At 43.6% G+C, this 25,176-nt stretch overlaps 1 long non-coding RNA gene across 1 annotated transcript; it reads right to left on the reverse strand.

Moving 5' to 3' along the window:
- Positions 1-3,686: 3,686 nt before the first annotated feature.
- Positions 3,687-7,264, reverse strand: LOC125555707 (uncharacterized). Its single transcript, XR_007304818.2, has 2 exons — positions 6,701-7,264; positions 3,687-4,009 (listed from the first exon to the last, which is right to left on the reverse strand). It is a non-coding gene; the product is annotated as an uncharacterized LOC125555707 (long non-coding RNA).
- Between the last annotated feature and the right edge of the window lie 17,912 nt (positions 7,265-25,176).

A 25,176-nucleotide genomic window follows, 5' to 3' on the forward strand; every position in this document is an offset into this window, starting at 1 on the left:
CTAATCCATGACATCAGTTGTGGTGGAGGGCCCGAGCGGAAAGCAGGGGCAGCCACCCACTTGGCACTTCTGGGAGCTGTGATGTAAAACCACTCCCGTTGCCATAATCCGGACACCTCTAGAAAGGAACCTTTTGGCCACGGAGCTCCTGCTATCTTGCTTATTAATGCGACTCCGCACGCTGCATACTGCCCCTCGACCATCTTCGGCTTCACGTCAAAGGTCTTGAGCCACAGGCCGAAGTGAGGGGTAATGCGGAGGAAGCCCTCACACACGACAATAAATGCCGAGATGTGGAGAAAGGAGTCCGGGGCTAGATCGTGGAAATCTAGCCCGTAATAGAACATCAAACCCCTAACAAAGGGATCCAGGGTGAGGCCTAGGCCTCGGAGGAAGTGGGAGATGAACACAACGTTCTCGTTGGGTTCGGGAGTAGGGACGACCTGCCCTCGGGCAGGCAGCTGATGCGAAACCTCGGCGGTCAGGTATCTGGCCTCCCTCAACTTCTTGATATCCTCTTCCGTAACGGAGGAGGGCATCCACCGACCTTGAAGGCTGGATCCGGACATGATTGAAGGTCCGAAGCACCTGACCTGAGCTTTGGGTGTTAGAACTCGAGGCGGGAGAAGGATTCGATTGAGCACGAGAGGGGAAAAAGTAAAAGCCTTGTCCCTTTATAAAGAGGATGAATATCAAGCATCCTCCTAGTGGTCGTTTGGGACTTGCCTAGAATCTAGGAGTCCTAGGCACGGTTGGGTTACCCATGACCGTATTGATGAGAATCACGTAATTAGGGGAACACGATCTCTGCTTTGACAAGACGTGTCAAGAAACCGCCTCGTGTTATGTGTGGAGCTGGTTGAAGAAAAACGATTCGAATAATCACCGAGCTATGGCCTGACGTCATGTTGCCAAAGCATGTCAGTAGATTAAGATTTGTGGAAATATTATTCTCTCTACGGTGGTATGTGGAATTTATTTTGCAGGGTCGGACACTGTCCTGGTATTCAAACTCTTCCGTGATATGTTCGGAGGAGGAACCCGCCTTGCAATGCCGAAGACAACACTGCGTGCCGGACTCATCGTCATTGAAGCCTGGTTCGGGGGCTACTGAGGGAGTCCGGGATTAGGGGTCTCCGGACAGCCGGACTATATCCTTTGGCCGGACTGTTGGACTATGAAGATAAAAGATTGAAGACTTTGTCTCGTGTCCGGATGGGACTCTACTTGGCGTGGAAGGCAAGCTTAGGCAATACGGATATGTATATCTTCTCCCTTGTAACCGACCTTGTGTAACCCTAGCCCTGCCCGGTGTCTATATAAACCGGAGGGTTTTAGTCTGTAGGACACAATAACATACAATCATACCATAGGCTAGCTTCTAGGGTTTAGCCTCTCCGATCTCGTGGTAGATCAACTCTTGTAATACTCATATCATCAAGAATAAATCAAGCAGGACGTAGGGTTTTACCTCCATCAAGAGGGCCCGAACCTGGGTAAAACATCGTTTCCCCTGCCTCCTGTTACCATCCACCTTAGACGCACAGTTCGGGACCCCCTACCCGAGATCCGCCGGTTTTGACACCGACAGGACCCTTTCTAGAGAAGGAGTTTCTCTCGAAAGAAGTGAGTGGGAGGAAAGTAGAACTTGATGAGGTAATTGTACTTGCTCCCTTATTGGAAAGTAGTTCATCACAAAAATCAGTTCCAGCGATTCCTACACCAATTAGTGAGGAAGCTAATGATGATGATCATGAAACTTCTGATCAAGTTACTACCGAACCTCGTAGGTCAACCAGAGTAACATCCGCACCAGAGTGGTACGGTAATCCTATTCTGGAGGTCATGTTACTTGACCATGACGAACCTACGAACTATGAGGAAGCGATGATGAGCCCAGATTCCGCAAAATGGCTTGAGGCCATGAAATCTGAGATGGGATCCATGTATGAGAACAAACTGTGGACTTTGGTTGACTTGCCTGATGATCAGCAAGCCATAGAGAATAAATGGATCTTCAAGAAGAAGACTGGCGTTGGCGGTAATATTACTATCTACAAAGCTCGACTTGTTGCGAAAGGTTTTCGATGAGTTCAAGGAGTTGACTACGATGAGACCTTCTCACCCGTAGTGATGCTTAAGTCTGTCCGAATCATGTTAGCAATTGCCCATTTTATGATTATCAAATTTGGCAAATGGATGTCAAAACTGCATTCCTTAATGGATATCTCAAAGAAGAGTTGTATATGATGCAACCAGAAGGTTTTGTCGATCCAAAAGGTGCTAACAAAGTGTGCAAGCTCTAGCGGTCCATTTATGGACTGGTGCAAGCCTCTCGGAGTTGGAATATATGTTTTGATAGTGTGATCAGAGCATATGGTTTTATACAGACTTTTGGAGAAGCCTGTATTTACAAGAAAGTGAGTGGGAGCTCCGTAGCATTTCTGATATTATATGTCGATGACATATTGTTGATCGGAAATGATACTAAATTTCTGAATAGCAAAAAAGGACACTTGAATAAGAATTTTTCAATAAAAGACCTCGGTGAAGCTGCTTATATATTGGGCATCAAGATCTATAGAGATAGATCGAGACGCTTAATTGGACTTTCACAAAGCACATACCTTGATAAAGTTTTGAAGAAGTTCAAAATGGATCAGTCAAAGAAAGGGTTCTTGCTTGTGTTACAAGGTGTGAAGTTGAGTCGGACTCAATGCCCGACCACTGCAGAAGATATAGAGAAAATGAAAGTCATTCCCTATGCCTCAGCCATAGGTTCTATCATGTATGCAATGTTGTGTACCAGACCTGATGTGTGCCTTGCTATTAGTTTAGCAGGGAGGTACCAAAGTAATCCAGGAGTGGATCACTGTACAGCGGTCAAGAACATCCTGAAATACCTGAAAAGGACTAAGTATATGTTTCTCGTTTATGGAGGTGACAAAGACATCATCGTAAACGGTTACGTCGATGCAAGCTTTGACACTGATCCGGATGACTCTAAGTCACAAACCGGATACGTATTTTTATTGGATGGTGGAGCTGTCAGTTGGTGCAGTTCTAAGCAGAGCGTCATGGCGGGATATACGTGTGAAGCGGAGTACATAGCTGCTTCAGAAGCAGCAAATGAAGGAGTTTGGATGAAGGAGTTCATATCCAATCTAGGTGTAATACCTAGTGCATCGGGTCCAATGAAAATCTTTTGTGACAATATTGCTGCAATTGCCAGGGCAAAGGAATCCAGATTTCACAAGAGAACCAAGCACATCAAGAGATGCTTCAATTTCTTCCGCGATCAAGTCAGGAGGGAGACATAGAGATTTGTAAGATACTTATAGATCTGAATGTTGCAGACACGTCGACTAAGCCTCTCTCACGAGAAAAACATGATCAGCACCAAGACTCCATGGGTGTTAGAATCATTACTATGTAATCTAGATTATTGACTCTAATGCAAGTGGGAGACTGAAGGAAATATGCCCTAGAGGCAATAATAAAGTTGTTATTTATATTTCCTTATATCATGATGAATGTTTATTATTCATGCTAGAATTGTATTAACCGGAAACTTAGTACATGTGTGAATACATAGACAAACAGAGTGTCTGTGATGCCCCCGATTTGATCGTACACTAATCATACACGCAAACGTGTACGATTAAGATCAGGGACTCACGGGAAGATATCACAACACAACTCTACAATTAAAATAAGTCATACAAGCATCATATTACAAGCCAGGGGCCTCGAGGGCTCGACTACAAGAGCTCGATCATAGACGAGTCAGCGGAAGCAACAATATCTGAGTACAGACATAAGTTTAAAAAGTTTGCCTTAAAAAGGCTAGCACAAACTGGGATACAGATCGAAAGAGGCGCAGGCCTGCTGCTTGGGATCCACCTAAACTACACCTGGTCGTCGTCAGCGGGCTGCATGTAGTAGTAGGCACCTCCAGAGTAGTAGGAGTCATCGTCAGCGATGTCGTCTGGCTCCTGGACTCCATCGCCTGGTCGCAGCAATCGGGTATAGGAAGGGGAAAAGGGAGAGCAAAGCAACCGTGAGTACTCATCCAAAGTACTCGCAAGCAAGGAGCTACACTACATATGTATGCATTGGTATCAAATGGAAAAGGGGTATCATATGTGGACTGAACTGCAGAATGCCGGAATAAGAGGGGGATAGCTAGTCCTGTCGAAGACTACGCTTCTGGCCTCCTCCATCTTGCAGCATGTAGAAGAGAGTAGAAGGTAAGTCCACCAAGTAGCATCACATAGCATATTCCTACCCGGCGATCCTCTCCTCGTTGCCCTGTTAGAGAGTGATCACCGGGTTGTATCTGGCACTTGAAAGGGTGTGTTTTATTAAGTATCCGGTTCTAGTTGTTATAAGGTCAAGGTACAACTCCAAGTCATCCTGTTACCGAAGATCACGGCTATTCGAATAGTTTAACTTCCCTGCAGGGGTGCACCACATTTCCCAAAATGCTTGATCCCCTTTGTCCGGACACACTTGTCTAGGTCATGCCCGGCCTCGGAAGATCAACACGTTGCAGCCCTACCTAGGCACAACAGAGAGGTCAGCACGCCGGTCTAAATCCTATGCGCGCAGGGGTCTGGGCCCATCGCCCATTGCACACCTGCACGTTGCGTACGCGGCCGGTGAGCAGACCTAGCAACCTCCATTACAAAGGAAGTTACGTTACGCGGTCCAACCCGGCGTGCGCCGCTCAGTCGCTGACGTCACGAAGGCTTCGGCAGATACCATGACGTCGAGTGCCCATAACTATTCCCGCGTAGTTGGTTAGTGCGTATAGGCCAATAGCCAGACTCAGATCAAATACCAAGATCTCGTTAAGCGTGTTATCTTGAAGTCACCGCGAACGCCGACCAGGGCAGGCCCACCTCTCTCCTAGGTGGTCTCAACCTGCCCTGTCGCTCCGCCACAAAGATCCACCCAGAGGGCCGTCGGGACAAAGGTCCTTTCAGCCCCCAATCCGTGAATCACTCGCGGGTACTCCTCGAGCCGACCCGTCTTTTGTCACCACAAGTATCATATATTATGTATAAGTATATACTTATGATCACCTCCCGAGTGATCACGACCCGATAGTATAGCATGGCGGACTGACAAGAATGTAGGGCCACTGATGATAAACTAGCAACCTATACTAAGCATTTAGGATTGCAGGTAAGGTATCAACAACTATAGCAACAATGACAGCCTATGCATCAGAATAGGATTAACGGAAAGCAGTAACATGCTACACTACTCTAATGCAAGCAGTATAGAGAAGAGTAGGCGATATCTGGTGATCAAGGGGGGGGCTTGCCTGGTTGCTCTGGCAAGAGAGAGGGGTCGTCAACACCGTAGTCGATTGGGGCACTAGCAGCGACGTCAGTCTATTAGTCTATCGGAGAGAAGAGGGGGAATAAACAATGAATACAATGCAAACACATGCATATCGATGTATGACATGACAAGTAACGGTGCTAGGTGTGCCCTAACGCAATAGGAGGTGATACCGGCGAAAGGGGAAAACAACCGGGAAAGCATCCCCGGTGTTTCGCGTTTTCAGACAGACGAACCGGAGGGGGGAAATTGTGTGTTTGCTATGCTATGGATGTGTGGCGGACGAACGGGCTGCGTATCCGGATTCGTCTCGAAATTCTGAGCAACTTTCATGTACAAAGTATTTTCATCCAAGTTACAAATTATTTTTTAAATTTTCAAAGTGTTAAATGATTTTCTAATTTTTCTGGATTTAATTTTAATTCAAAAATATATTAACCTTAATTGCTATGGGTACACAGAGAGTGTACTCAGAGATGTACTTGTTTGGCTGACAATGGGCCCAGTTGATTGCTTAGTCAACAGTCAATTGTGGACCAGTTGACTAGCCAAACTGGCCAGGGACCACTTGTCATTGACTACTACTTAACAGATTTTATTTAAAATAGTTTAACTAACAGGGGACCCACATGTTTGTGTTTTAATAATTTCCTACATGATATTTCTTTAATCTAATTCAGCGAGACCACACGTCATAGACTACACCTTATTAGACAATCTATTAACCTAAGCACTAACTATTCCTAAACTAGCTACTAACTAGACCATGGCCGGTCACAACAGCGGCAGTAGAAAGCAACAACGACACTAGGCAGCAGTAGAATCATCGGCAATAGCATGAGCAACAGCAGCGACATAAACAACAGCAGTACAATGAGCAGCAGCAGCAGCGCACCAGCACGGGCGCGACAGGAACCAGCGGACGCGAGCGCGGGGAGCTTGGGCGAGAATGGCATGGCCAGCGCTCGGGCTTAAGGTGGACGCTGGCGGCTGCGGCCGGGCACGGCGGCTGTGGAGGTGGGCACGGGTGGCGGCAAGGAGCAATAGCAGGCGGCAACAGCACCGAGCTGCAGCCAAGTAGAGCAGCAAATAGCAGCGGCAGTCACAAGCTGCAGCAATTACCAGCGCAACAGCAGTAGGGGCACAGCCCGAGCGGACACACGCACGAGGGCGCGGCCTGGGACGGCCAGAGCTACGGGGAGCACGACCACGGGTGCAGCGAGCGCGCGTGGGGCGAGCCTGGGGCGGCTACGGCGGGGTTTCGGCCATGGCAGGCGCGGCGTTGCGCGGCGGCATCTAAGGCGATGAATCGAATCGGGAAAACAGGGGAAACGGGAGAGGAGCTCACCGCGAGCCAGAAGAGGTGCTTGAGTAAGGCTGAGGTGGACCGGAGAGGCGCTGGTGACGGAGGGTTGAGATGGCCGGACGAAGAAGAAGACGATGACGCCTTCTACGCGGCTCCCCTGCTTGCTCCAACGGCCGGAACGGACGCTGTCGACCGGGACGGACCTCCAGGACGTGCCCTCGCATGCCGGAGGGGCCTGTGGATGCATCAATCAACGGAGAGGCAGCGGTCACCGCGGATCTTCCGAGCTCAAATCCGAGCAGTAGATGTAGGGGGCGCAGGGGGATTGAGGGGGGAAAGGAAGGGAGTGCTCTAGGGTTTCGGTCGACATCCATATAGGTCGTGGGGAGGGCGACGTGGAGGCCATCCATGGCCAAGGCGCCATGGATGACGCCACGACCTCTCTCTCCTGTAGCTGGAGGCAGAAGGAGGCCTGTGTGGGCTGGGTCTGCTATGGTGCTAGATGGGATAAATCTTCCAGTAGAGTAGGTCCTCCTCTTTTCTATTTTCCCTTAGCTAGTCTTTTCTGGTTTTCTTTATTTCTTTACTACTCTTCATTTTAATTGAGTGACCAAATGAATTTAGTCGAAGGTGAAACTTCGCACAAAAATTGACGACAATATTGTTGAGCCACAAACAAGTTTGTAGAATATTTGGAAAAGGATAATTATTTTTAGAATTCAAAATGGCCAAGCTATGTGTTGTTGGACCACATATTAATTTGTTAAGGGCATTTTAATAATTCAAATGAGGTTGGTTAATTCATCAAAATTTCTATTTAATATTTTCAACACAACGAACATTTTTGTTTTACTATTTGAAGAAATAATAATTTGACTTTATTTTAAATTAGAATTTGAATCGGGTTTGAACTAACACGAGATTAACAATAGTAACCGAGTGACGTGGCATCATTAGCAGAGGTTCGCTATAGCTTAATTATCCGGGCATCACAATTCTTCCTCCACTACAAGAAATCTCGTCCCGAGATTTAAGAGGTAGAGTAAGGGGGAAATGTCTGGTTATGATATTATAACGGATCTTCTCGGTCTTGGCATGCTCCTCTCGAAGAAGTTGATCACTTCCATTGATGTCTTCAATTCTCTGCTTCAGGTCATCATGATGAAGTCGACATCCTTTCTTCGGGAACTCCATCGTACTTACGAAAGAATAAAGGGTGGGTATTCCGGGAGAACGAGCCTCTGTGAGGTCGACTACCTGGTCGATAACATCGGGGAAGGTGACTAAACTATCTCTCAAATTGAAATTTAAGAAAATATCGAGAGAAAAGTAAGGAGGTATCATGGAAAGTTTCGAGCAGGCAGGCAATTGTTCGATGCCTGAAACAGACTATGAAAGGGGTTCAGAAGAACGAGAATAAGTATTGCGTCTGATACCAGAATATATCACTAGGAAGGTGGCTCGTGAATTACACACGAAGCCAAGCGTGAGTATTGACTTTGGGAACATGGGTGTATAGGAGAGTCAGGTTTCGATCATGTGGAACTGTGGGTTATGGGCCCACCATGTGGGCCAAAAGTAGATAAGGGGCGCTGACATTTTGCACGGTCATGATAGCAAGGCATGTCAGAGGATAGCCTGCCAGTTATGTTGGCAATAATGCCGGTACCAAGGGCGAGGGACAAAGAGAATCATTTTCCTGCTCATTGAACGAAGCGGACCAATAGGTAAAGTTCTCGTCCATCGGTGGTTACCGGAATGTTATCAACAATATTAACAGGGTCTTACTGACATAGTTGTACAACCGAGGTGTTTACATAAGCAGGGAAATATTACTACTTATATCATATAGATCACAAGGAAGGTTAAACAAAACAACGGAAAGGAAATTATGATTATCAGATCCAACAGAACAATGGAAAGGAAAATGTGTTTAAACACATATTTCAAGGGTATATCCTTCCCAAGGACAAACAGAGCATGATATCCATGACATGATATAATGTAGAAAACTCTTTAGGTAAGGGGAGAGAAATTTCATGACATTACCCATACAACGGTGTTTGGATAATTGAGCATGAAACATTTAGCATTGGGCTTCAAATGTTCTTGTTGAAAATTGGAGTACCACAGACATGCTTCGAGATAGCACTGACATGGTCACTGGGTAAAGATCAGACTTTGGAAACACAAAGGATCCATCAGGAACGACTTGTAGAATAAGTCTTACAATTTCCTCATGGAAGAAAGGATAGCCTTGCTAAAAAGGAAACGGTAACAATAGGTCCTCCGGCCAGGTGTGCTAGGCACGATATCACCTTACCAGGTCATATAAAGACCATTGTTATTACTCTTGGAAATATGTTCCCACCAGCATATCTGATTGAGGGATCTAATTGGTGTCGGGATACCTCAGACTTAGGATTCCTGAGAAGAAAAGGTGCAACACAAATTGACAAGATGACATTATAAGATTCTCGGGAAATGAACTATAGAAGCAAGTTACAAAACAAAAGTTCATCATTAACCAAGGAGAAAATGAGGATGTGGTTGATGGAGTCAGCAACAATTCATCGAGATTAACCAAAGACGGATTTCCATAATTATGTGAACAAGGAGGTAACACTTGTCATATCAACTGATATAACGAGGTATGATCGAGGAAAACATACACAGTTAAACATCGGTAAAAGTGCACCCAAAATAAGGGCTTAGGTAGCATGATCAATGTTAGAATGTTGATTCAATAACCAATAGTCTAAGAATTAACTATCGACCATTAACTCCAAAGCAATAGGATTGCTAGAAGTTTTGAATTCACGCATCATAGTTCAATTATCGGTATTCAGGTTAGAAACAACACGGGGATCAGAAAACGAAGGGAGATGGCGAGAAGTATTACTATATCAAGAATTCTCAAGAGGTGGAGCAATTCTCACAATATCCTTGACATAAAAGATGCTAATACTCCAAGGTAAAGAAGAATAATTGCTGGATAGCAAGGATCTCAAGGTATAACACAAAACACGAACAAGTTTGTGTTGGAGGGAAGTCAATACAGTTGTCGATGATAACACAGATCATCGAGGGCAAGGATGGTATTTTTCATCATGAACTCAATTGACATCCTGGAAGAGCTCAGAATGCTGATGATGATCATGACACATTTGTCAAGATATTTCATGAAGATGTAATCGATCGGCGATGCCATCAAGTCAAATGATGATAAAGCGAAAAGTTATGGGAACCAAGGGTACGACATAAACTCGAAATCAAGTTTGATGTTCAAGGAGAAATGATATGACGAGGAAGTTCGATGTAAGATTAGCTCATTGTCAAAAATTATGCGCCGAGAACCTGGACCAGGTAGCACAATTAAAATTTAGCACGATAATGATATAGCCGATCGGGCTAGGAATGACTTGAAGGATTATTAAACTCATAAGAAACGACACCTAAACCTGCTTCTGCTATTAATTCTGATATGTCGCATGTTATTGATGATGCCACTTCTGCTTTGCATGATACTTATGATGAAACTACTTCTATTGTTGATACTATTGTGCCACTTGGTGAATTTCTTGATGAACAACTTGCTAGGGCAAGAGAGAATGAAATTATTGAAACTGATAATATTGATGAAAGTGATGACGAAGATTCTCCCCCTAGATATGAATTGCCTATTGTTCCTGAGGGTTATGTTATGGATGAAGAAACTGCTAGAGACTTTCTTGCCTACAATTATAGAAGTGATCTTAAGAAACTATTAGCTAAGCTTAAAGAAAAATCTCTGAATGCTAGAATGAAATATGATCCTGCTTATGCTATTTCACCTATCTTTATGAAAGCACAAGTGCTCCCTAGGTGGTTTTGATAATTGATGACAACATATCTCTTGTTGGACTAACATCTCTATCTAGCATATTTCAGATAAGTTCAACAATGGAGTGGCATGGACTAAAGGTTGTGGGAACTCCTTCAAGATGCTAAGGACAAAGGATTGGCTCAAGCTCAAAAGCTCAAGACTCTTCATTTTATATTTAATGATCCAAGATCACACTGAGTCTTTAGGAAAAGCCAATACTATTAAGGAGGGATGAGGTGTTGCTTAATGAGCCTCTTGCTTCATGTGCTTAGTGATATGCTCCAAAACCCTCAACTACTTTCCCATATCCACATATGACCTAAACCCTAAGCCAAACTCGGTCCTACCGATTCTTCCTATCCGGCGCCACCGAGTTTCACTTGTCATTAGCCACTGCCAAACCCTAGCAATTCGGTTCTACCGATAAGGATCTCGGTCTCACCGAGATGGGGTTGCAAACTCTCTGTTTCCCTTTAGTAACTTTTCGGTCCCACCGAAAGAGCGAATCGGTCCCACCGAGATTGCAATGTAAACTCAGTGTTTCCCCTTTGTAACTTTTCGGTCTCACCGAGTTCCACTCGGTCTCACCGAAAGAGCAAATCGGTCCCACCGAGTTTGCCTGACCAACTCTCTGGTTAGCTAATTACCAAACTCGGTCTCACCGAGTTTGTGTAATCGGTCTCACCGAGATTACGTTATGCCCAAACCCTAACCATATCGGTCCCACCGAGTTGCATGTCAGTCCCACCGAAAATCACTAACGGTCACTAGGTTTACATTTTCGGTCCGACCGAGTTTATTGATTCGGTCCCACCAAGATTGGAAAACTGTGTAATGGTTGGATTTTGTGTGGAGGCTATATATACCCCTCCACCTTCTTCTCATTCGATGAGAGAGCCATCAGAACACACACATCATTCCAACTCATATGTTCTGAGAGAGAACCACCTACTCATGTGTTGAGACCAAGACATTCCATTCCTACCATATGAATCTTGATCTCTAGCCTTCCCAAGTTGCTTTCCACTCAAATCTTCTTTCCACCAAATCCAAATCCTATGAGAGAGAGTTGAGTGTTGGGGAGACTATCATTTGAAGCACAAGAGCAAGGAGTTCATTACCTACACACCATTTGTTACTTCTTGGAGAGTGGTGTCTCCTAGATTGGCTAGGTGTCACTTGGGAGCCTCCGACAAGATTATGGAGTTGAACCAAGGAGTTTGTAAGGGCAAGGAGATCGCCTACTTCGTGAAGATCTACCGCTAGTGAGGCAAGTCCTGTGTGGGCGTTGGCCATGGTGGGATAGACAAGGTTGCTTCTTCGTGGACCCTTTGTGGGTGGTTGCTTCTTCGTGGACCCTTCGTGGGTGGAGCCCTGTGTGGACTCGCGCAACCGTTGCCCTTGGGTGGAGCCCTTTGTGGACTCGCGCAACCGTTACCCTTCGTGGGTTGAAGTCTCCATCAACGTGGATGTAGGATAGCACCACCTATCCGAACCACGGGAAAAACATCCGTGTCTTCAATTGCGTTTGAATTCTCCAAGCCCTTCTCTTTACATTCTTGCAAGTTGCATGCTTTACATTCCGCTACTCATATACTCTTTGCATGCTTGCTTGATATGTATTGTGTGTGTTGAAATTGTGCCTAAACTCCACTTAAACCGAAAAAGCTTAAAAATTGCAACTTTAGCACTAAGTGTCTAATCACCCCCCTCTAGACACGTCTACTTCTAGATCCTACAATTTATTACTGATAAGGATTATGATTTCTCTATTGATCTTGATATAATTACTTTGGTTGAATCTGATCCTTTCTATGGCTATGAATCTGAAACTGTTGTGGCACATCTTACTAAATTAAATGATATAGCTACCCTATTCACGAATGATGAGAAAACTCGCTACTATTATATCCTTAATTTATTTCTGTTCTCATTAAAGGGTGATGCTAAGATATGGTTTAATTCTCTTGATCCTGGTTGTGTGCGTAGTCCCGGGATATGATTTACTACTTCTCTGCTAAATATTTCCCCGCTCATAAGAAACAAGCCGCTTTAAGGGAAATATATAATTTTGTGCAAATTGAAGAAGAGAGTCTCCCACAAGCTTGGGGGAGGATTCTCCAATTACTTAATGCTTTGATTGATCATCCTCTCAAGAAAAATGAAAATACTTGATATCTTTTATAATGGACTAACCGATGCTTCCAGAGATTACCTGGATAGTTGTGCTGGTTGTGTTTTCAGGGACAGAACTGTTGATCAAGCTGAAATTCTATTGAATAATATGTTGACCAATGAAAATAATTTGACACTTCCTGAACCAACTCCTAAGCCAACTCAGAAGAAAAGGGGTATTCTATTTCTCAGTCCTGAAGATATGCAAGAGGCAAAGAAATCTATGAAAGAAAAAGGTATTAAAGCTGAAGATGTTAAGAATTTACCACCTATTAAAGAAATACATGGTCTTAATTTGCCTCCTGTTGAAGAAATACATGGTCTTGATAACGACACAGGTAGTAAAGGTAAATTCTCTCTATAGATTTAATGAAGGCAATATTCCTTGTTATAAGTCTGCCAGCCAATGCTTAGATGAGTTTGATAATTTTATTGTTAAACAAGAAAACTTCAATGCTTATGTTGGTAGACAACTGAAACATAATGCTTATATGATTGAACACTTGAGTGATTATATGGCTAGTGTTAAAGGTGAACTTAAACTTATTAGTAAACATGTTTCTATGGTTACCACTGAAGTAGAACAAGTACTTAAAGCTCAGAATGATTTGCTCAATGAATTGAATAGTAAGAATAATGACTTTGCTGTTAGAGTTGCAACTAGAGGAGGTAAAGTGACTCAGGAACCTTTGTATCCTGAGGGCCACCCTAAGAGAATTGAGCACGATTCTCAAAGAAAAAACGTTGATGCACCTAGTCCTTCTAAGAGGAAGAAAAATAAAAATGTTAGGACTTTGCATCCTTCTAGTGAACCTGTTATTGACACACCTGAGAATCCCAATGATATTTCTATCTTTGATGCTGAAACACAATCTGGTAATGAACATGAACCTAGTGATGATGTTCATGTTGATGCTCAACCTAGCAATAGTAATGATGTAGAAATTGAACCTACTGTTGATCTTGATAACCCACAATCAAAGAATCAACGTTATGATAAGAGAGACTTTGTTGCTAGGAAGCACGGTAAAGAAAGAGAACCATGGGTTCAGAAACCCATGCCTTTTCCTCCTAAACCATCCAAGAAAAAGGATGATGAGGATTTTGAGCGCTTTGCTGAAATGATTAGACCTATCTTTTTGCGTATGCGTTTGACTGATATGCTTAAAATGAATCCTTATGCTAAATATATGAAGGAAATTGTTACTAATAAAAGAAAGATACCGGAAGATGAAATTTCCACCATGCTTGCTAATTATACTTTTAAGGGTGGAATACCAAAGAAACTTGGAGATCCAGGAGTACCAACTATACCATGCTCCATGATACGTCCATTTTGCATCATGCTTTTATATCGATATTTATTGCATTATGGGTTGTTATTACACATTATGTCACAATACTTATGCCTATTCTCTCTTATTTTACAAGGTTTACATGAAGAGGGAGAATGCCGGCAGCTGGATTCTGGGCTGGAAAAGGAGCAAATATTAGAGACCTATTCTGCACAGCTCCAAAAATCCTGAAACTTCACAGAAGTTATTTCCAGAATATATAAAAAATACTGAGCGCAAGAAGTACCAGAGGGGGCCACCCACCAGCCACGAGGATGGGTACGCGCCCCCCTGCCTCGTGGGCCCCCTGGTGGCCCTCAGATGCCCATATTCTACTATATGAGGTCTTTCGTCCGAGAAAAAATCATAAGCAAGCTTACGAGACGAAACTCTGCCGCCACGAGGCAGAACCTTGGCGGAACCAATCTAGGGCTCCGACATAGCTGTTCTGCCGGGGAAACTTCCCTCCGGGAGGGGGAAATCATCACCATCGTCATCACCAATGATCCTCTCATCGGGAGGGGGTCAATCTCCATCGATATCTTCACCAGCACCATCTCATCTCAAACCCTAGTTCATCTCTTGTATCCAATCTTTGTATCCAAACCTCAGATTGGTACCTGTGGGTTGCTAGTAGTGTTGATTACTCATTGTAGTTGATGCTAGTTGGTTTACTTGGTGGAAGATCATATGTTCAGATCCAATATGCATATTAATAACCCTCTGATTATGAACATTAATATGCTTTGTGAGTAGTTACGTTTGTTCCTGAGGACATGGGAGAAGTCTTGCTATTAGTAGTCAGATGAATTTGGTATTCGTTCGATATTTTGATGAGATGTATGTTGTCATCCCTCTAGTGGTGTCATGTGAACGTCAACTACATGACACTTCACCATTGTTTGGGCCTAGAGGGAGTAATTGGGAAGTAATAAGTAGATGATGGGTTGCTAGAGTGACAGAAGCTTGAACCCTAGTTTATGCGTTGCTTCGTAAGGGGCTGATTTGGATCCATATGTTTCATGCTATGGTTAGGTTTACCTTAATACTTCGGTTGTAGTTGCAGATGCTTGCAATAGGGGTTAATCATAAGTGGGATGCTTGTCCAAGTAAGGACAGTGCCCAATCACCGGTCCACCCACATATCAAATTATCAAAGTACCGAACGCGAACCATATGAACGTGATGAAACCTAGCTTGACGATAATTCCCATGTGTCCTCGGGAGCGCTTTCCTTCTTATAAGATTTACTCCAGGCTTGTCCTTTGCTACAAAAAGGATTGGGCCATCTTGATGCACCTTATTTACTTTTATTACTTGCTACTCGTTTCCAATTACTTTATCACAAAACTATCTGTTATCGATAATTTCAGTGCTTGCAGAGAATACCCTGCTGAAAACCGCTTATCATTTCCTTCTGCTCCTCGTTGGGTCGACACTCTCACTTATCGAAAGGACTATGATAGATCCCCTATACTTGTGGGTCATCAAGACTCTTTTCTGGCGCCGTTGCCGGGGAGTGAAGCGCCTTCGGTAGGTGGAATTTGGTAAGGAAAAATTTATATAGTGTGCTGAAATTTACTGTCACTTGTTACTATGGAACATAATCCTTTGAGGGGTTTGTTCGGGGTATATTCACCTCGTCCGGAACCACAATTAGTTACCCCTCAACCTAATGAACCTACTGAAAATTTTTACTTTGAAATTCCTTCGGGTATGATAGAGAAACTGCTAGCTAATCCTTTTGCAGGAGATGGAACATTGCATCCCGATTTGCACTTAATCTATGTGGATGAAGTTTGCGGATTATTTAAGCTTGCAGGTATGCCCGATGATGTTATCAAGAAGAAGGTCTTCCCTTTATCTTTGAAGGGAGATGCATTGACATGGTATAGGCTATATGATGATATGGGATCATGGGACTATAAGCAATTGAAATTGGAATTTCATCAGAAATTTTATCCTATGCATCTTGTTCATCGTGATCGTAATTATATATATAATTTTTGGCCTCACGAAGGAGAAAGCATCGCTCAAGCTTGGGGGAGGCTTAAGTCAATGTTATATTCATGTCCCAATCATGAGCTCTCAAGAGAAATGATTATTCAAAAATTTTATGCTCGGCTTTCTGACAACAATCGCTCCATGCTCGATACTTCTTGTGTTGGTTCTTTTATGATGAAGACTATTGAATTTAGATGGGATTTATTGGAGAGGATTAAACGCAACTCTGAAGATTGGGATCTCGACGAAGGTAAGGAGTCAGGTATGACACCTAAGTTTGATTGTGTTAAATCTTTTATGGATACTGATGTTTTCCGTAAGTTTAGCACTAAATATGGACTTGACTCTGAGATAGTAGCTTCTTTTTGTGAATCTTTTGCTACTCATGTTGATCTCCCTAAGGAGAAGTGGTTTAAATGTAATCCTCCCATTGAAACAAAAGTAGTTGCACCTATTAAAGTTGAAGAAAAGACTATCAATTATGATGATCCTGTTGTTCCCACTGCTTATGTTGAGAAACCACCTTTCCCTATTAGAATTAAGGATCATACTAAAGCTTCAATTGTAGTCAACAAGAGTAATATTAGTACACACAAACCCCCTGAGCAAATTAAAGTTGAACCTAATATTGCTATGGTTAAAGATCTCTTGACCGGTAATATTGATGGGCATGTTATTTATTTCTGTGAAGAAACTGCTAGAATTGCTAAGCCTGGTGCTAAGGATAAACATAGACCTATTATAGGCAATGCCTGTTATTTCTGTTAAAATAGGAGATCATTGTTATCATGGCTTATGTGATATGGGTGCTAGTGCTAGTGCAATACCTCATACCTTATACAAAGAAATTATGCACAATATTGCACCTGCTGAGATAGAGGATATCGATGTTACAATTAAGCTTGCCAATACAGATACTATTTCACCAATTGGGATTGTTAGAGATGTTGAAGTCTTGTGTGGGAAGGTTAAATATCCTGCTGATTTTCTTGTTCTTGGTTCCCCACAAGATAGCTTTTGTCCCATTATATTTGGTAGACCCTTCTTAAATACTGTTAATGCTAGGATAGACTGTGAAAAGGATGTTGTTACTATTGGTTTGGGTGTCTCATGAGTTTAACTTCTCTAAATTCCGTAGACAACCCCGTGATGAGGAATTACCTAGTAAGGATGAAATTATTGGTCTTTCCTCTATTGTTGTTCCTCCTAATGATCCTTTAGAACAATATTTGCTCGACCATGAAAACGATATGTTCATGAATGAAAGAAGGGAAATATATGAAGTATTCTTTAAACAAGGACCTATTCTGAAACACAACTTGCCTGTTGAAATCCTAGGGGATCCTCCTCCACCCAAGGGTGATCCCGTGTTTGAGCTTAAACTGTTACCTGATAGTCTTAAATATGCTTATCTTGATTAAAAGAAGATATATCATGTTATTATTAGTGCTAACCTTTCAGAGCATGAAGAAAATTAATTATTGAAAACTTTGAGGAAACACCGTGCTGCTATTGGATATACTCTTGATGATCTTAAGGGCATTAGTCCCACTCTATATCAACACAAAATAAATTTGGAGAAGGATGCCAAACAAGTTATTGATCACCAATGACGGCTAAATCCTAAGATGAAGGAAGTGGTAAGAAAGGAAATATTAAATCTGCTTGCGGCAGGTATAATTTATCCCGTTGCTGATAGTCAGTGGGTAAGTCCTGTCCATTGTGTCCCTAAGAAGGGAGGTATTACCGTTGTTCCTAATGATAAAGATGAATTGATCCCACAAAGAATTATTACATGTTATAGGATGGTAATTGATTTCCGCAAATTAAATAAAGCTACTAAAAAAGATCATTACCCTTTGCCTTTTATTGATCAAATGATAGAAAGATTATCTAAACATACACATTTTTGCTTTCTAGATGGTTACTCTGGTTTCTCTCAAATACCTGTGTCAGCTGATGATCAAGCTAAGACCACTTTTACTTGTCCTTTTGGTACCTTTTCTTATAGACGTATGCCTTTTGGTTTATGTCATGCACCTGCTACCTTTCAAAGATGCATGATGGCTATATTCTCTGACTTTTGTGAAAAAATTTGTCAGGTTTTCATGGACGATTTCTCCGTTTATGGATCCTCTTATGATGATTGCTTGAGCAACCTTGATCGAGTTTTGCAGAGATGTGAAGAAACTAATCTTGTCTTGAATTGGGAGAAGTGCCACTTTATGGTTAATGAAGGTATTTTCTTGGGGCATAAAATTTATGAAAGAGGTATTGAAGTTGATAAAGCTAAAGCTGATGCTATTGAAAAGATGATGTGTCCCAAGGACATCAAAGGTACAAGAAGTTTTCTGGGTCATGCCGGTTTTTATAGAAGGTTCATTAAGGACTTCTCAAAATTTTCTCGGCCTCTCACTAACCTATTACAAAAAGATATTCCTTTTGTCTTTGATGATGATTGTGTAGAAGCATTTGAAATACTTAAGAAAGCTTTGATTTCTGCACCTATTGCTCAGCCACCTGATTGGAATTTACCCTTTGAAATTATGTGTGATGCTAGTGATTATGTTGTAGGGGCTGTTCTAGGACAAAGAGTTGATAAGAAATTAAATGTCATTCAATATGCTAGTAAAACTCTAGACAATGCCTAGAGAAATTATGCTACTACTGAAAAAGAATTTTTAGCAGTTGTATTTGCATGTGATAAGTTCAGACCTTATATTGTTGATTCTAAAGTAACTATTCACACTGATCATGCTGCTATTAAATATCTTATGGAAAATAAAGATGCTAAACCTAGACTTATTAGATGGGTTCTCCTGCTACAAGAATTTGATTTGCATATCATTGATAGAAAGGGAGCTGAGAACCCCGTTGCAGACAACTTGTCTAGGTTAGAGAATGTTCTTGATGACCCACTACCTATTGATGATAGCTTTCCTAATGAACAACTAAATGTCATAAATGCTTCTCATACTGCTCCATGATATGCTGATTATGCTAATTACATTGTTGCTAAATTGATACCACCTAGTTTCACATACCAACAAAAGAAAATTTTCTTCTATGATTTAAGGCATTACCTTTGGGATGACCCACATATTTATAAAGAAGGAGTAGATGGTGTTATTAGACGTTGTGTACCTGAGCATGAGCAGGAAAAGATCCTACGCAAGTGTCACTCCGAAGCCTATGGAGGGCACCATGCTGGAGATAGAACTGCACACAAGGTATTGCAATCCAGTTTTTATTGGCCTACTCTCTTTAAGGATGCCCGTAAGTTTGTCTTGTCTTGTGATGAATGTCAAAGAATTGGTAATATTAGTAGACGTAAAGAAATGCCTATGAATCAGTCACTTGTTATTGAACCATTTGATGTTTGGGGCTTTGATTATATGGGACCTTTTCCTTCCTCTAATGGGTATACACATATTTTAGTTGTTGTTGATTACGTTACTAAGTGGGTAGAGGCTATTCCAACTAGTAGTGCTGATCATAACACCTCTATTAAGATGCTTAAGGAAGTTATTTTTCCGAGGTTTGGAGTCCCTAGATATTTAATGACTGATAGTGGTTCACATTTTATTCATGGTGCCTTTCGTAAAATGCTTGCTAAGTATGATGTTAATCATAGAATTGCATCTCCATATCAATCACAGTCTAGTGGTCAAGTAGAATTGAGCAACAGAGAGCTCAAATTAATTTTGCAAAATATTTTTAATAGATCTAGAAAGAATTGGTCCAAGAAACTTGATCATGCATTATGGGCCTATAGAACTGCATATAAAAATCCCATGGGTATGTCTCCGTATAAAATGGTTTATGGTAAAGCCTATCACTTACCTCTTGAATTAGAACATAAGGCATATTGGGCCATTAAAGAGCTCAACTATGACTTCAAACTTGCCGGTGAGAAGAGGTTATTTGACATTAGCTCACTTGATGAATGGAGAACCCAGGCTTATGAAAATGCCAAGCTGTTTAAAGAAAAAGTTAAAAGATGGCATGATAAAAGGATACAAAAACGTGAGTTCAATGTAGGTGAGTATGTATTGCTATACAACTCTCGTTTAAGATTTTTTCCAGGAAAACTTCTCTCTAAACGGGAAGGTCCTTACGTCATCGAGGAGGTCTATCATTCTGGTGCCATAAAAATCAGCAACTTCGAAGGCACAAATCCGAGGGTGGTAAATGGTCAAAGAATCAAACATTATATCTCAGGTAATCCCATAAATGTTGAAACTGATGTTATTGAAACTATAACCCCGGAGGAATACATAAGGGACACTTTCCGGAACGTTTCAGACTCCAAAAAGGAATAGGTACGTGGTACGGTAAGTAAACCGACTCCAAAACAGTTCTAATGGCAATATTTCTCCATTTTGGAATATATAAAAAAATAAGAAAATAAGAAGCAGACCGGAAAGGACATGGGGCTTCCACGAGGGTGGAGGGCGCGCCCCCTACCTCTTGGGCACCTCGTGCGCTTTCCGGACTACGTTTTCTTCCACAATACTTCTTTTGGTCGGTAAAAATTCATTATATAATCTCCCGAAGGTTTTGACCACTGTATCACGCAAAAATCTCCTGTTCTTGTTTCGACCTGCTTTCTGCCAGGGTTGTTGTCGGTGTCAAAACCGGCGGATCTCGGGTAGGGGGTCCTGAACTGTGCATCTAAGGCGGATGGTAACAGGAGGCGGGGGACACGATGTTTACCCAGGTTCGGGCCCTCTCGATGGAGGTAATACCCTATGTCCTGCTTGATTGATCTTGATGATATGAGTATTACAAGAGTTGATCTACCACGAGATCGTAGAGGCTAAACCCTAGAAGCTAGCCTATGGTATGGTTGTTGTTGTCCTACGGACTAAACCCTCTGGTTTATATAGACACTGGAGGGGGCTAGGGTTACACAGAGTCGGTTGCAAGGAAGGAGATCTACATATCCGTATTGCCAAGCTTGCCTTCCACGCTAAGGAGAGTCCCATCCGGACACGGGACGAAGTCTTCAATCTTGTATCTTCATAGTCCAACAGTCCGGACAAAGGATATAGTCCGGCTGTACGGAGACCCCCGAATCCAGGACTCCCTCAGTAGCCCCTGAACCAGGCTTCAATGACGATGAGTCCGGCGCGCAGATTTGTCTTCGGCATTGCAAGGCAGGTTCTTCCTCCGAATACTCCATAGAAGATTTTGAACACAAGGATAGTGTCCGGCTCTGCAAAACAAGTTCCACATACCACCATAGAGAGAATAATACCTCCACAAATCTAATCAGCTGACACGTTTAGCAACATGACATCATGCCATGGCCCAGTCATTATTCGAACCGTTTTTCTCAACCAGCACTGCACATATCGTGAGGCGGTTTTCTTGACACGTCTTGTCGAAGCAGAGATCGTGTCCCCCTTATTACGGGATTCTCATCGATACGGACGTGGGTAACCCAATCGTGCCCGTTGGTATGACTCCTCGATTTTAGGCAAGTCCCAAACAGCCACGAGGAGGACGCTTGATATTCACCCTCTTTATAAAGAGGCCAAGGCCTGTCCTTTTTCTCGTACTCAATCGAATCCTTCCCCCGCCTCGAGTTCCAACACCCAAGGCTCAGGTCAGGCGCTTCGGACCTTCAACCATGTCCGGATCCAACCTTCAAGTTCGGTGGATGCCTTCCTCTGTCACAGAGGAAGACATCAAGAAGCTAAGAGAGGCCAGGTATTTGACCCTCGAAATCTCGCACGGGCTGCCTGCTCGAGGGTAGGTCATTCCCACCCCCTAACCCAGTGAGAGCGTTGTATTCATTTCTCACTTCCTCCAAGGGCTAGGCCTCGCTCTGGATCCCTTTGTTAGGGGGCTCATGTTCTATTATGGGCTAGATTTTGATGACCTCGCCCCGGATTCCCTCCATCACATCTCGTCGTTCATCGTCGTGTGTGAGGCCTTCCTCCGCATTACCCCACACTTCGGCATGTGGCTCAAGACTTTCAATGTGAAGCTGAAGATGATCGAGGGGCGACACGCAGTGTGCGGAGGTGCCGTAATAAGCAAAAGCGTTGATGTTCCATGGCCAGAGGGTTCCTTCCCAGAGGTGTCCAGTTTATGGCAACGGGAGTGGTTTTATACCACAGCTCCCCGGAGTCCCAAGTGGGTAGCCGCCCCAGCCTTTCGCTCGGGCCCCCCCACCACAACTGATGTCATGGATCAACAAGGGGCTGGACTGGGGGCCAGTAAATGATGTGCCGATGTTGCAGAGTCGCATCCGAGATCTCTTAGAGAGAGATGTCAGCCTGGTCACAGTAATGCAAGTCATGCTAGTTCGTCGAGTCCCACCTTGCAAACGTCGACCCCTCCGTATGTGGGAATTCAACCCGGAAGGACCGCGAACTATTCAGCACTTCCTCGGCATGACGCTCGAAGAGATGTGCAAATTATTCTTCGGACCATAAATAAGGTGTCCGGACACCACCGAGGATGCGGGTCTGAGTTGCAATCGCCCAGATACCCAAGTAAGTAATTCCGTGGCCGAACACGTTGTCTTTTTATTTATCATAACATCATTCTAAAAAGTCGCTCTTTGACCAAGACTGGGTAACAAAGGAGAAGATGATCAGGTGTTCGGCCCCCCTTCCCGAAGGCTCGGCCGATCCAGTACTAGCTAGAATGCTCGAGTCGGCGCCTTATCAGGCGCCCTCAGGGGAAGATAAAGGTGGGAATAAAGAGGCTGGGAGCAGGCCTCACTCATTATTCATCCAAACCGGGGGAATTAGCACCTCCGCGAAGGAGGATAACCAGGGAGAAGAATCTGAAATTCCCTCTCCCCAAGGAAGGAAGAGGACCACCTCTGAAGACCCGGAAACAAAGGTTTCCAAACGGGGGAAGAAATCTTTGCCAGGGGGTCCTGCCCCGGAGGGTACTCTTGCCGCACAGTGCCCGCAACGGGATCAGCACTCTACCGAGCTATAAGTAAACAAAAAGTACTTAATAGTAAAAATATCCTACATTACTTCTGAAGACAATAACCGAAGCATATGTCTTGTAGTTCGGATCATAGCCCTTCTCGACAGAGTTCGTCTTCGAGGGATCTTCTTCCGAAGATGATGGAGAGTGAAACACCAGCCCATGCCACCCTGCCTCATGAGGCGGGCGACCCCGAAGTGTCGTCGCGGAGGGTTTCTCCTGATCCCCCAAGGCCAGAGGGTAATCCTTCGGCCACCCGAAGTCCTCAGTATTTGGCTCCTAAAGAGAGCAACAGAAAGAGTCCGGAACCGTCCGGTGTGCGACCGGACACACTGAAGCATCTTCTGGAGCAAGCGGCCATCTCAGAAGCACATCGTACGCTAATGGGTTGCATGAAGCTTTTATGAGCCTGCTGAAAGGCTTTGAGGTACGTGAAATAGTGTATGTTTTTGACGGTACCGCACACGTTAGGTGTGCCCTATGCAGATAGTAGCCCCTGAGACTCTGGTTGCTGTCGAGAGCGGCGGCAAACAGAGGATCATAGTCCCAGTAATAATCAGGTCGCCTTCATATGCAGGCGGCAGAAGGTCCGGTGGCTAGCCGGATTGGTGAGGTTGCCGAGCTGAAGCGGCAACTTGATGCGGCAGATGCTGACATCGTGCTTGTCAACAAGCGGCTCGACGAGGCACAGGGTATGTGATTTCTTCGGTGATCAACAACATAGTAAGAGGAGCATGATGCTAGTATCTTTAATATGTTGTGACTGCAGATGGAGCTGCCGCCGTGGAGACCCTTCGGGCGGAACTTGCCCGAGATGAGGAACAAGCCAGGAATAGTGATGCGGCCGCTCTAAAGGCGGTCGAAGAGCTGAGAGCCGAATAGGCTGTGCATTGCCAAAGCAAGGAAAAATAGCCAAGATGGCCGTTGAATTGAAAGATGGTGTCAAAACCGGCGGATCTCGGGTAGGGGGTCCCGAAATGTGCGTCTAAGGCGGATGGTAATAGGAGGCGGGGGACACGATGTTTACCCAGGTTCGGGCCCTCTCGATGGAGGTAATACCCTACGTCCTGCTTGATTGATCTTGATGATATGAGTATTACAAGAGTTGATCTACCACGAGATCGTAGAGGCTAAACCCAAGAAGCTAGCCTATGGTATGATTGTTGTTTTCCTACGGACTAAACCCTCCGGTTTATATAGACACTAGAGGGGGCTAGGGTTACACAGAATCGGTTACAAGGAAGGAGATCTACATATCCGTATTGCCAAGCTTGCCTTCCACGCCAAGGAGAGTCCCATCCGGACACGGGACGAAGTCTTCAATCTTGTATCTTCATAGTCCAACAGTCCGGCCAAAGGATATAGTCCGGCTGTCCGGAGACCCCTGAATCCAGGACTCCCTCAGTTGTCAAGGCCAAGCATCATGTCGTCTCCCTCCTCCTCCAACAATGAGGGCAACGATGCTTGGCTAATGAAGATAGAGCTGAAGAGAGAAGAACCCGGAGAGATCAACAAGGATGATGGGATCAAGAAGGCCATGGGGGATCAAGTTCCAACAGTAGAAGAAGAAGACATCCTTCCACCTCACCACAATCTCTTTACCCCAATGGAGATTGAGGCTTTCAAGATGATTGAGTTAGCTCGTATTCAAAACAAGTATCTCACACGTGAAAATATTTTGTTGAAGGAGCATATCATCGCACTCAAGGGCATTATCCGCAAATTGGAGGATCTCTTACGCTCGATGTGCGACTACCCATCATCACCAACACCTTCTTCACCAACAAAGAAGAACTAAGTATCTGGTATGGGCACTTCCCTTGGCAACTGCCAAGCTTGGGGGAGTGCCCCGGTACCGTATCACCATCACTTTTATCTCTACTGTTTTTTCTTAGTTTGATCCTTTTGATAATATCTTGATCTAGTAGAATAAAGTTTTAGTATGATCTAGTTGTGAGTTTTGCTTTATGATCCTTCTATGTAATCGAGTCCATGAGCTATATATAATAAAGATTAGTGTTGAGTCAAGGGCTTGATTATTTTGCTATGATCTTGAGGGAATAAAATAAAAGAGAAGAAATAAAAAGAAACAAAGAGATCATAGGGATCTTATGGAGAGTAATGAGCTCACATATAAAGAGTATGATGAATAAAAGTTGTTGAGAGTTGACAAACATGGTTTT

Source organism: Triticum urartu, chromosome 5A, assembly GCF_056163025.1.
Source record: "Triticum urartu cultivar PI428250 chromosome 5A, HENAU_Tu73, whole genome shotgun sequence".
Taxonomy (NCBI): domain Eukaryota; kingdom Viridiplantae; phylum Streptophyta; class Magnoliopsida; order Poales; family Poaceae; genus Triticum; species Triticum urartu.